Genomic DNA, 12,218 nt, shown 5'->3' with positions numbered 1-12,218 from the left:
GTTTGAGTACGTTCAGTTTTGCTCAGCTGTTTGAAAAGCAAATAGTGTAAGAGGTTTATCAGCACAGTCGTGTATAATTGTTCTAAGGGGACGTTTCAGTACCAGCGTGACATCAAACACTTTGTTACAGGAAATGTTCAAAATTTCCTCCGTTAGCGAGGATACATGCATCCACCCTCCGTCGCATGGAATCCCTTATGCGCTGATGCAGCCCTGGAGAATGGCGTATTGTATCACAGCCGTCCACAATACGAGCACGAAGAGTCTCTACATTTGGTACCGGGGTTGCGTAAACAAGAGCTTTCAAATGCTCCCATAAATGAAAGTCAAGAGAGTTGAGGTCAGGAGAGCGTGGAGGCCATGGAATTGGTCCGCCTCTGCCAATCCATCGGTCACCGAAACTCTTGTTGAGAAGCGTACGAACACTTCGACTGAAATGTGCAGGAGCTCCATCGTGCATGAACCACATGTTGTGTCGTACTTGTAAAGGCACAAGTTCTACCAGCACAGGTAGAGTATCCCGTATGAAATCATGATAACGTGCTCCATTGAGCGTAGGTGGACGAAACTAAAATGAGCTCTAACATGCAAATTAATCGTTTCCGGACACATGTCCACATAACATATTTGCATTATTTGTGCGTGAGGAATGTTTCCTGAAAGTTTGGCCGTACCTTTTTGTAATACCCTGTACACCTGTTCTATAAGATCAGATATCCCAACAATATGTTTTTATGGTCCAAATAAGGGTTACCTCCACTTTTACCTTTCATCGCGAATCGACTTTCCATTTCCTTCTCCTGTCACCCTTTAATTCCATTGTTCTTACAATATACTGTATTGTCTAGAATAAAACTGAAAACAACAATCTGAAGGCGCAGGCACAGATTTTAATCAAAAGAATGCGGATAGAACTGACAACGTTGTTAGTATCCTAGACAACATACACAACGAACAGCATAACCTTACTGGCAATTAACGCCCTTGAGCTTCATCAGCAGGTTGCGAAAATGCTTAGCTCGATATTCACCGCTACTAATGGTAGCGACTTTTAGCCTGCTTTTAAGGATTTTGGTGATAGGATTTGGGTTTGTTGTTCGGATGTAACTCAATCATTTTAATTTTAGCTCTTAGACGGTTACTGATGACCAGTCTTCAATTATGCGAACATTTTATTCCTTGATAGCCACAGTGTCTTTCCTCAGCAAGACCGAGACAATACAATGAAAATCGGGCTACTGTCTTATAGCAGAACAGACATGTGCAGGGTCAAATGGATAAATTACGTAGAAGCACTGGACGACCCCGGGTAAACATCATTCACAATTTGTAAAACGTTTATTGTAAAAGATTATTATGTGCAAACATAAAATTTTAGAATAGGCAAACTTTCTGAATACAATCAACGGCTGTTTCTGCTCTATATATTTGAAATAGACTGAATCCAAAAAATTCTTTAACAGTTTAACAACAAGCTCACAGAGCACTTAAATAAAACTTAAATAAGAAGTAAAGGAACCTACTCTAATTTTGTGTTTATGTGTTTAGGAAAAAAGGAATGAAATTGTAAATGCCAACATGCCGTGTAATTATTATGGTGAAGGGTACCAATTGGTCTTATAGAATCTTATACCACGATTCAAATCTACAAAATGGATCCCGACTAATATGAAACCAAGAACATGGTGGGTGACAAGGACAATTGCTTATAAATGCATCCCGCTAACATATTGCTCTACATCTAAACGTCCCTTTAATTAAGAGAGTCGTGGGATTTCATGGGTTTCTGATGCCATGTCTGTAAGAAATCTTTTATATTTGCCATGGACTATTACAATTTATCTCCACACACCATCCTCCAGTAACTTCCAGGTTTCAGCATACTCAACGAGCAAACCGTACAGTTCCCACACTTGGGGTTTCCCCCCCCCCCACTGATTAGTCGAGTCCGGCCTGCATTATCCCCAACCTCGGGTTGTTCCTCAGCCCGGCCCGGCCTCAACACAGCACGCTACTTTAAAACAGAGAAGCTCGTCAGCTAGTGGCGCACCAGCCACCACATCAAAATACGGTCATCGCTACGAGAACTTTAACGACACATACGCTCGTAATATTACACTTTGTAAAAAGACGGTCCTGAAGTAAAAACCATTAATATCATAAAAAATGTTTTACGACGTCCCAGCCACTATAAAAGTGTCCTGCACTAGGAGTACCCCCTAACGTTTCCCAGAATGTAATCCGTTTATTGTTTCAAAAGTAAACGCCATACCTGCTAATACATTTATCTCACTGTGAGACAAAATGGTCGATTCCTTCATGGAAATTTTTTTATAATTGCCTACAGAAAAACGACTTTACCCAAGTGTGTACCCCGTCGTCCGAAACAATTCGGCGACCACGAATGTCTTTCTTAAGGGCTCTAAAAATATGTAAATCGCGTGGGAACTGATCGGGACTGTATGGAGGATGTGTAAGGGATTCCCAGCGAAACTTCTAAAGTGTAATCGAAACAACATAGGTAATATGTGGGCCTGGCACAGCCTAATAAACACAGCCTCAGGACACCACCCGCGTTCGCTTCCCTCACACTAGACATACAATTACAATTAAACTCCTACCATAAGCCCATTGGTTCTGGATGATCCTAGCAGCCAACTAAAAACGTACACAAAGAACCACTACAGCCTTTATACTGCGTTTGGACGAAACTGCAACCCGATAGTAATCGAGCGGTTTACTCCAGAGGTGGCAGCTTGGGGGTTCCTTCGCCAAAATGTAGAGTTGGCAGACCGTTCCGCCACCACTTGTAAGGACTGTGTTGATCATGTCCAATGGTGAGTGGCGGAACTTCGTAGATCGAGATCAGGATATCGGAGTACCACCAACCAACGCGTGGGCTGCTGTGGAATGGTGAGTGGGAACTTCTTAGATGTCCGAACGACGTCAGAGAAACAACAGTAGATGACCATTCACTTATTACTCAAATTACTTCCGTGGCAATGACAGATTCAGCATATAGGAAAGTCAAAACAACATTTGGTGAAATTGAAAGCAAGGGCGGTAACATTTAGAGTGCAATGGGAGTTGAATGAAGAGGAGAGAGCGGACAGCTGGAAAGAGTACGCTGAATGCTTGTACGAGGGCGAGGGTTTGTCTAATATGATGATAGAAAATTAAACAGGAGTCGATACAGAAGAGATATGAATCCAGTATTAAAGCCACAGTTTAAAAGAGCTTTGGAAGACTTAAAATCAAATAAGAGAGAAGGGATGGATAACCTTCCATCGGAATTTCTAAAAGCACTGAATGGACCGCCAACAAAAAGACTATTAATGTTGGTGTGCACAATGTATGAGGCTGGGGATGTACCACCAGACTTTCAGAAAAACGCCATCAATACAATTCCGAAGATAGCAAGAGCCGTCATGTGCCAGAATTGTCGCGCAATCGGCTTAACAGCTCATGCATGTAAATTGCTAACAAGAATAATATATAGAAGAATGGAAAAGAAAATTGAGGATCCAGTAGATAATGATCAGTTGAGTTAGGACATGTAGAGACACCAGAGAGGCAGTTTTCACGCTGTGGCTGACAATGGAAGCAAGACTGAAGAAAAATCAAGGCACGTTCGTGGGATTCATCGATCTGGAAAAATCGTTCGATAGTGTAAACTGCGCATTTCTGACGCTGCGGTAGACAATGGAAACAAGACTGAAGAAAAATCAAGGCACGTTCATAGAATTTGGCGAAATGGGAAAACCATTAGACAGTCTAAAATGGTGAAAGATGTTTGAAGTTCGAGAAAAGCAAGGGAACCTATAGGGGAGGACAGATAATATATAATATCAACAACAATCAACAGAGAAAGATAAGAGTGGGAGACCAAGGACGAAGTGCTCGAATTAAAGAGGGTGTAAGACAGGGATGTAATCTTTCACCCCTACTGTTCAGTCTATACATCAAGGAGCAAACACGGAAATAAAGAAAGGGGAAAGGAAATCAATTATAAGTTTCACTGATGCCATCCTAGACTGATTAAAGCGGAGACGAATTACAGGAGCTGTTGAATGGAATGAACAGTCTAATGAGTACAGACTGTGGACTGAGAGTAATTCGAAGCAAGTAATGAGAAGTCACAGAAATGAGAACGCGGAGGAGAAACTTAACATCAGAACTGGGAATCACAAACAATTCTGCTATCTAGGCAGCAAAATAACCGATGACGGTGAAACATCTCCTTTGAAAAATTAATAAATTACTGTGCTGATAAACCTCTTACGTTATTTGATTTTCAAACAGCTGAGCAAAACTGAACCTACTCAAACATTTCTCTTTTTACTTATTCTGATCATCACTAAACTGACACACAATATTTTTTTTAGCGCAACGCAGTTTGACTTTCAATAATCCCTACAAAAGAATGGCCCTGACTAACAATAACCTATACCTCTCATGAATCACTTACCTCACAAAAATATTCGTTACTGAAACTACTGCAATATAGCGTGCGCCAATACTGCCAGCTGAATAAAAGATTCTAACTACTGAAGGCACTAACTACTGATAGGCATAGTTAGCAAATGAAAGATCGATAGAGAACAAACAATGTATTTACCTTAATTATGTTCAAAAGTCATCATATATTTTGAGAGCGGACGATCTGGACATGTGTCCATCAGAAAGAGTAAATTTGTACTGTTGGATATCCCGTCTCCAGCCATCCTGATTTAGGTTTTCCGTGATTTCCCTAAATCGTTTCAGGCAAATGCCGGGATGGTTCCTTTGAAAGGGCACGGCCGATTTCCTTCCCCATCCTTCCCTAACCCGAGCTTGTGCTCCGTCTCTAATGACCTCGTTGTCGACGGGACGTTAAACAACACACTAACCTAACGTAACTAACTACTATTGGATATCATGAACTGATGTATACAGGGTGTTTCAAAAATGGCCGGTATATTTGAAACGGCAATAAAAACTAAACGAGCAGCGATAGAAATACACCGTTTGTTGCAATATGCTTGGGACAACAGTACATTTTCAGGCGGACAAACTTTCAAATTACAGTAGTTACAATTTTCAACAACAGATGGCGCTGCAAGTGATGTGAAAGATATAGAAGACAACGCAGTCTGTGGGTGCGCCATTCTGTACGTCGTCTTTCTGCTGTAAGTGTGTGCTGTTCACAACGTGCAAGTGTGCTGTAGACAACATGGTTTATTCCTTAGAACAGAGGATTTTTCTGGTGTTGGAATTCCACCGCCTAGAACACAGTGTTGTTGCAACAAGACGAAGTTTTCAACGGAGGTTTAATGTAACCAAAGGACCGAAAAGCGATACAATAAAGGATCTGTTTGAAAAATTTCAACGGACTGGGAACGTGACGGATGAACGTGCTGGAAAGGCAGGGCGACCGCGTACGGCAACCACAGAGGGCAACGCGCAGCTAGTGCAGCAGGTGATCCAACAGCGGCCTCGGGTTTCCGTTCGCCGTGTTGCAGCTGCGGTCCAAATGACGCCAACGTCCACGTATCGTCTCATGCGCCAGAGTTTACACCTCTATCCATACAAAATTCAAACGCGGCAACCCCTCAGCGCCACTACCATTGCTGCACGAGAGACATTCGCTAACGATATAGTGCACAGGATTGATGACGGCGATATGCATGTGGGCAGCATTTGGTTTACTGACGAAGCTTATTTTTACCTGGACGGCTTCGTCAATAAACAGAACTGGCGCATATGGGGAACCGAAACGCCCCATGTTGCAGTCCCATCGTCCCTGCATCCTCAAAAAGTACTGGTCTGGGCCGCCATTTCTTCAAAAGGAATCATTGGCCCATTTTTCATATCCGAAACGATTACTGCATCACGCTATCTGGACATTCTTCGTGAATTTGTGGCGGTACAAACTGCCTTAGACGACACTGCGAACACCTCGTGGTTTATGCAAGATGGTGCCCGGCCACATCGCACGGCCGACGTCTTTAATTTCCTGAATGAATATTTCGATGATCGTGTGATTGCTTTGGGCTATCCGAAACATACAGGAGGCGGCGTGGATTGGCCTCCCTATTCGCCAGACATGAACCCCTGTGACTTCTTTCTGTGGGGACACTTGAAAGACCAGGTGTACCGCCAGAATCCAGAAACAATTGAACAGCTGAAGCAGTACATCTCATCTGCATGTGAAGCCATTCCGCCAGACACGTTGTCAAAGGTTTCGGGTAATTTCATTCAGAGACTACGCCATATTATTGCTACGCATGGTGGATATGTGGAAAATATCGTACTATAGAGTTTCCCAGACCGCAGCGCCATCTATTGTTGAAAATTGTAACTACTGTAATTTCGAAAGTTTGTCTGCCTGAAAATGTAATGTTGTGCCAAGCATATTGCAACAAACGGTGTATTTCTATCGCTGCTCGTTTAGTTTTTATTGCCGTTGCAAATATACCGGTCATTTTTGAAACAACCTGTATATATATATATATATATATATATATATATCAGTTCATTGTATCCAATACAATAGTACAAATTTACTCTTTCTGATGGACACATGTCCAGATCGTCCGCTATCAAAATTCTGCCATCTCTCTCCCCACATCCACCACTGCTGGCGGCTCACCTCCAACTGCGCAACGCTACGCGCTGTTCACATCCAACTGCCCAACACTACAATAGCAAAGATTCCACCAATGCAAACCAGCCGCAGGCTGCACACAGCACAATCACTGATTTTCATACAGAGCGCTACATGGCGTTACCAACATAAAAACCTAAACAGCCTACTTACAACGGATGGAGCAGTGAGGACTTAAAAAGCAGACTAGCACTAGCAAAAACGGAATTTCTGGCCAAGGAAGTGTACTAGTACGAAACGAAGGCCTCAATTTGAGGAGAAATTTCTGATAATCACAGCGTTCTGTGTTAGTGGAACATGGACTGTGAAAAATCAGGAACAGAAGAGAATCGAAGAATTTGAAATGTGCAACTATAGAAGAATGTTGAAAAATAAGTGGTTTCATAAGGTATGGAATGAGCAGGTTCTCCACAGAATCGGCGTGGAAAGGAATAGACGGAAAATACTGACAAGACGAAGGGACAGGAAGATAGGGCATGTAAGTGACAGCTCGCAGCAGCCGAGTCTGTCCAGCCCTACAGGCGATGGCGGCTGCATGTCCTTGGACGGTAACCAGAGAGTTCCACGGTGGGAAGCAGTAGCAGCTGAAGTCGGCTCTCCAGGCAGTCGGCTGGTTGGAGAGCACTTAGTCAACAGCATCGAGCGTGGCACCAGGAGCTGCTCCATGTCTGGCAGCATCGGAGTCCCAGGACGGCAACTGGTTGAGCCATGTAGATTCGTAGACTGGTAGACTTTCGGTTTCATGAACTAACGTAGGTGTCTCCTCGAGACAGGTGGCGGGCAGCCAACGACACCTTTGACTAAATTTGAGGTTCATTTATACTGGCTTGGTGCGTACTTGCTACTGAATCACTTCTGGTCACGGAGGCCACAACAGCTCTTCCTTTCTACTGCATTGTTGATACTTTCGCTCCGGCAGCGGTGTTGTAACTAATGGAGACGTAAAACAGTTCTTCTATCAGCAACTACGCCACGATGCACTGGTCTGTCCTGTTTATGCGGCCCCTTTCATTAGCAATGGAATCTTAATGTTCCACCCCACCTCCCCATCCCCGCGCGACCGCTACGGTCGCAGGTTCGAATCCTGCCTCGGGTATGGATGTGTGTGATGTCCTTAGGTTAGTTAGGTTTAAGTAATTCTAAGTTCTAGGGGACTGATGACCTCAGAAGTTAAGTCCCATAGTGCTCAGAGCCAGTTTTTTTTTCCCCATCCGCGCCAAGTACATCATTTTTGGGATGCTCCACATCTAAGATGGACCCACCACATCAGTCTACAATGGCTAGTTATTAAGTCTTAAAAAGTAGTAACGTAACATTTCTTCAAATTTAAAAATATAACTGTACCTCCGAAAACGACGAGAAAGTTAGATGCCAGACACAACTTATGGAAGAATGCATAGGAAAGTCACGCATACAGAAGGTTGTTTGTTTTGGCTTTTTACAGCCTATTCTTGAGTAGCATTGGTCGCTCTGTGTACAGTACCAGATTAAATTAATGGAAGAGTTAGGAAATATTCAAGGAAGAGCTGTATCATTTATCAGTGTTTGCTTCGTCAGCGACAGACTGTCACAGAAATATTCAGAAATGATACTACAAGAATGACATTGTGAATTTCCTCGGACCATACAAATTTCGAAGAAACCAAAATACAAATGAAGTCAAAAGTCTTAACGCTTCCACCAACTTTTGTTTTTTATTGTGTCATCAATCTTCTGACTGTTTTAAAATAGTATGCCATGATTTCATCACCTGTGCCACTTCGTTTAATTCCTAGTGTCACTCGATTATTTGTCGTATATGTTGTCGCTCTACAAGTTTTATATTCTGCAGTTTCCCCTAGCATACCCAGAGCGTTCATAGCAGATTCGGCGAACAAACAGACGATCTAGGCACTGTATAATGTCACAGTACAGACGACTTACATCAATATGGATTTTAAATTTTGACATGAAATATTTAGTAATGTCACAGTACAGACGACTTACATCAATATGGATTTTAAATTTTGACATGAAATATTTAGTAACAGTTTCTATGATGATTTCTCAATAATGCTTGTTTTACTAACAGAGAAATAGTTTGTTGATTGTTCCCTGTATTCGTCAAAAAAGGCGTAGTGTGTATTGGATAGCGAGAGGAAACATTATTTTCTTACACCAGGCGTGATAACAGAAAAAAGTGTATTAAAACACTTCGCGGAAATTACTAGTTTTATTGAGACAGAAATGGTCGTGATCTTTGTTCTGCATATTGCGCTACGTTCCAGGCATACTTGATCAAATTCGTAAAACATGGTGAAAGAAACTGAAAATGCACAAATGTCTAAAGTTTAACAATACTGTTCCGCTTATGGACCTAAAATGACGATGAGGTATCAGAAATTATAATCTCCGACAATTTTATGAAAATTACATTGCGAAAAATTTCTTTATTGAGAGGGTGAAACACTATTAATTCTGGGTGGAATCTGAATTACATTAACAGTATTCTCACCGTCCTACTGAAGACAGAGGTGTTATGTCCACGCCCAGAGTCCAACAAAAGCAATGAAATATTTTGTGGAACTGGTAAGAAAATCTTTCGAATGTACTACTGAAACCTATTCACCCCCATTTTTCGAGAATTTTATGTTCCGATTAAAAGGTTTAGTCAAGTAAAGAGTTGTTTTCTAAACTTATGTTCCTAATTTGCTTTGAGGTTTCTGAAGAAAGATATAAAGCTACTGAAACTCTAATCCGCTGATACTTATCACTGGAGTTGTTGTACACGAATGTGTCGTAATATTCATCGACTGCAAGGCGACTCTGTCTTCTCAGCTTCTAAAAGATAAAATGCGGTATGCATGGAGTTCTTGTGCGAAAACTGACGCTTTATGCACAGCGTTGTAGGGGATAACGAGAAGTTCAGTCTTACATCAGCTGGGAGTCTCTCTATAGTGTTATCCATTAATGACATCTTCTATAGACGTTTTCTTGAATTAAATTTCACAATTTTGTGGATTTCCAGCAAGATGGATTAATTGCAGGGTAGCAACTTGTGTTAAACACTTACGTGTAAGAACAGCCAAAGTTGTAAGATTCGCTTTTTATTTAATTGATGGCTGGTTTCGGATTATCTGAAACGATTTTTAAATCATCGAGACAGACAAAACGATATTTTTCGAAACAGCATTTAGATCATATCAAGATTATACATACACATATGACCAAGTCAAGTTTAACCATGAACAGTGACAGAAAGAATATATAGCTTGACTTTGTTACTTATATAAGTATAGTCATGGTATGGTTTATATCCTGTTTCAGATAATACTATTTTGTCTGTATGGATGATTTGAAAATGGGGTGTGACAACACGAAACTAGTCATCGATTAAATAAAAGGTGACTCTTGCACTTCGGCTGTTTCCACATCGAATTGGTAAATTTTGGAACTTCATTTTTCACACAATTTCCTGGATCTGTTTAACTAAGTCGAAGGAGCATATAAATCAGTAACTCTCATCTCACATGTAATTCAGACGGCCTAGTCTCACAGATCTCTCTCGGTAACAGTGCTCTGACTCTCAAGAACAGTTCTAAATCTTTCTTTCACATTTCTGTGACTTTGATCTTGGCACATATTTTGCAGCTCATTTGAATGTTTCTTTAATTTATAAAATTCACGTTTAGATTTTACGAAATCAAATTGGTTTAGCACGCTCCTTAACTATAAGCGGTTTTTCTGTAACTGAAAGCTATTGGTGCAATATTTTGTTTGATGTTAGAACGGTCTGTGTGTTTGTTCTAGACTTTAATTAGCACAACAATAATCGTTCGTGGCACAATTCATGGAATCCTCGGAGTTCTTTCCTGTTTCTTCTAATGTTTCCTCAATTTCTAATGTTATGTCGATATCATTCGAATGAGTGTGCAAGAAATTAACTACAAAATAACAAATACGTAGGTCTTCAGGAGAAGTAGGTGATTTCAGTTGTATACCATGTTCTTCATATTTCATCCTTGAAGGTTTGAAAACATTAATCGGATCCCACATACTGTGAAACTCTGGAAGCTGCACAAATACAGACGCTATCTGTATGGATAGGGACTGCAACTGCTGTGTTCAGATGCAGGCTGAGTTGGCATCCCTTCGCTCCCAGCTTCAGGCAGTGTTGGCTTCGGTCACACAGCTTGAGGCTGTTGCCAATGGGCATCACTGTGGGGGTCTGGATGGGGGTTTGCCGGGGACGGCCAGCTCGTCCCACGCATCCCCCGATCGGACTACGACTGTGGTTGCCCGGGATACTGTCCGCATTGAGGCTGATCCCTCACCTGTGGTAGAGTGGAAGGTCGTCTCAAGGTTTGGCAGGGGGCGAAAGACATTCCGGAGGGCTGAACGGAAGGCCTCTCCAGTTTGTCAGACGAACCAGTTTCAGGCTCTGTCTCAGGCTGATACTGATCTTCGGCCTGACATGGCTGCTTGTCCTGTTCCAGAGGTTGCCCCTCAGTCTGCAAGATCCGGGTGGTCGCAGAGGGTGGGCTTACTGGTAGTTGGGAGCTCCAACGTCAGGCGCGTAATGGGGCCCCTTAGGGATATGGCAGCAAGAGAGGGGAAGAAAACCAATGTGCACTCTGGGTGCATACCGGGGGGAGTCATTCCAGATGTGGAAAGAGTCCTTCCGGATGCCATGAAGGGTACAGGGTGCACCCATCTGCAGGTGGTCGCTCATGTCGGCACCAATGATGTGTGTCGCTATGGATCGGAGGAAATCCTCTCTGGCTTCCGGCGGCTATCTGATTTGGTGAAGACTGCCAGTCTCGCTAGCGGGATGAAAGCAGAGCTCACCATCTGCAGCATTGTCGACAGGACTGACTGCGGACCTTTGGTACAGAGTCGAGTGGAGGGCCTGAATCAGAGGCTGAGACGGTTCTGCGACCGTGTGGGCTGCAGATTCCTCGACTTGCGCCATAGGGTGGCGGGGTTTCGGGTTCCGCTGGTTAGATCAGGAGTCCACTACACGCAACAAGCAGCTACACGGGTAGCAGGGGTTGTGTGGCGTGGGCTGGGCGGTTTTTTAGGTTAGATGGCCTTGGGCAAGTACAGAAAGGGTAACAGCCTCAATGGGTGCGGGGCAAAGTCAGCACATGCGGGAACCAAGCAGCAATCGGTATTGTAATAGTAAACTGTCGAAGCTGCGTTGGTAAAGTACCGGAACTTCAAGCGCTGATAGAAAGCACCGAAGCTGAAATCGTTATAGGTACAGAAAGCTGGCTGAAGCCAGAGATAAATTCTGCCGAAATTTTTACAAAGGTACAGACGGTGTTTAGAAAGGATAGATTGCATGTAACAGGTGGTGGAGTGTTCGTCGCTGTTAGTAGTAGTTTATCCTGTAGTGAAGTAGAAGTGAATAGTTCCTGTGAATTATTATGGGTGGAGGTTACACTCAACAACCGAGCTAGGTTAATAATTGGCTCCTTTTACCGACCTCCCGACTCAGCAGCATTAGTGGCAGAACAACAGAAAGAAAATTTGGAATACATTTCACATAAATTTTCTCAGCATGTTATAGTCTTAGGTGGAGATTTCAATT

This window comes from Schistocerca cancellata, chromosome 7, assembly GCF_023864275.1.
Source record: "Schistocerca cancellata isolate TAMUIC-IGC-003103 chromosome 7, iqSchCanc2.1, whole genome shotgun sequence".
Taxonomy (NCBI): Eukaryota; Metazoa; Arthropoda; class Insecta; order Orthoptera; family Acrididae; genus Schistocerca; species Schistocerca cancellata.
The sequence above is the reverse complement of the archived record's forward strand: the minus strand, read 5'-3'. Positions refer to the sequence as shown.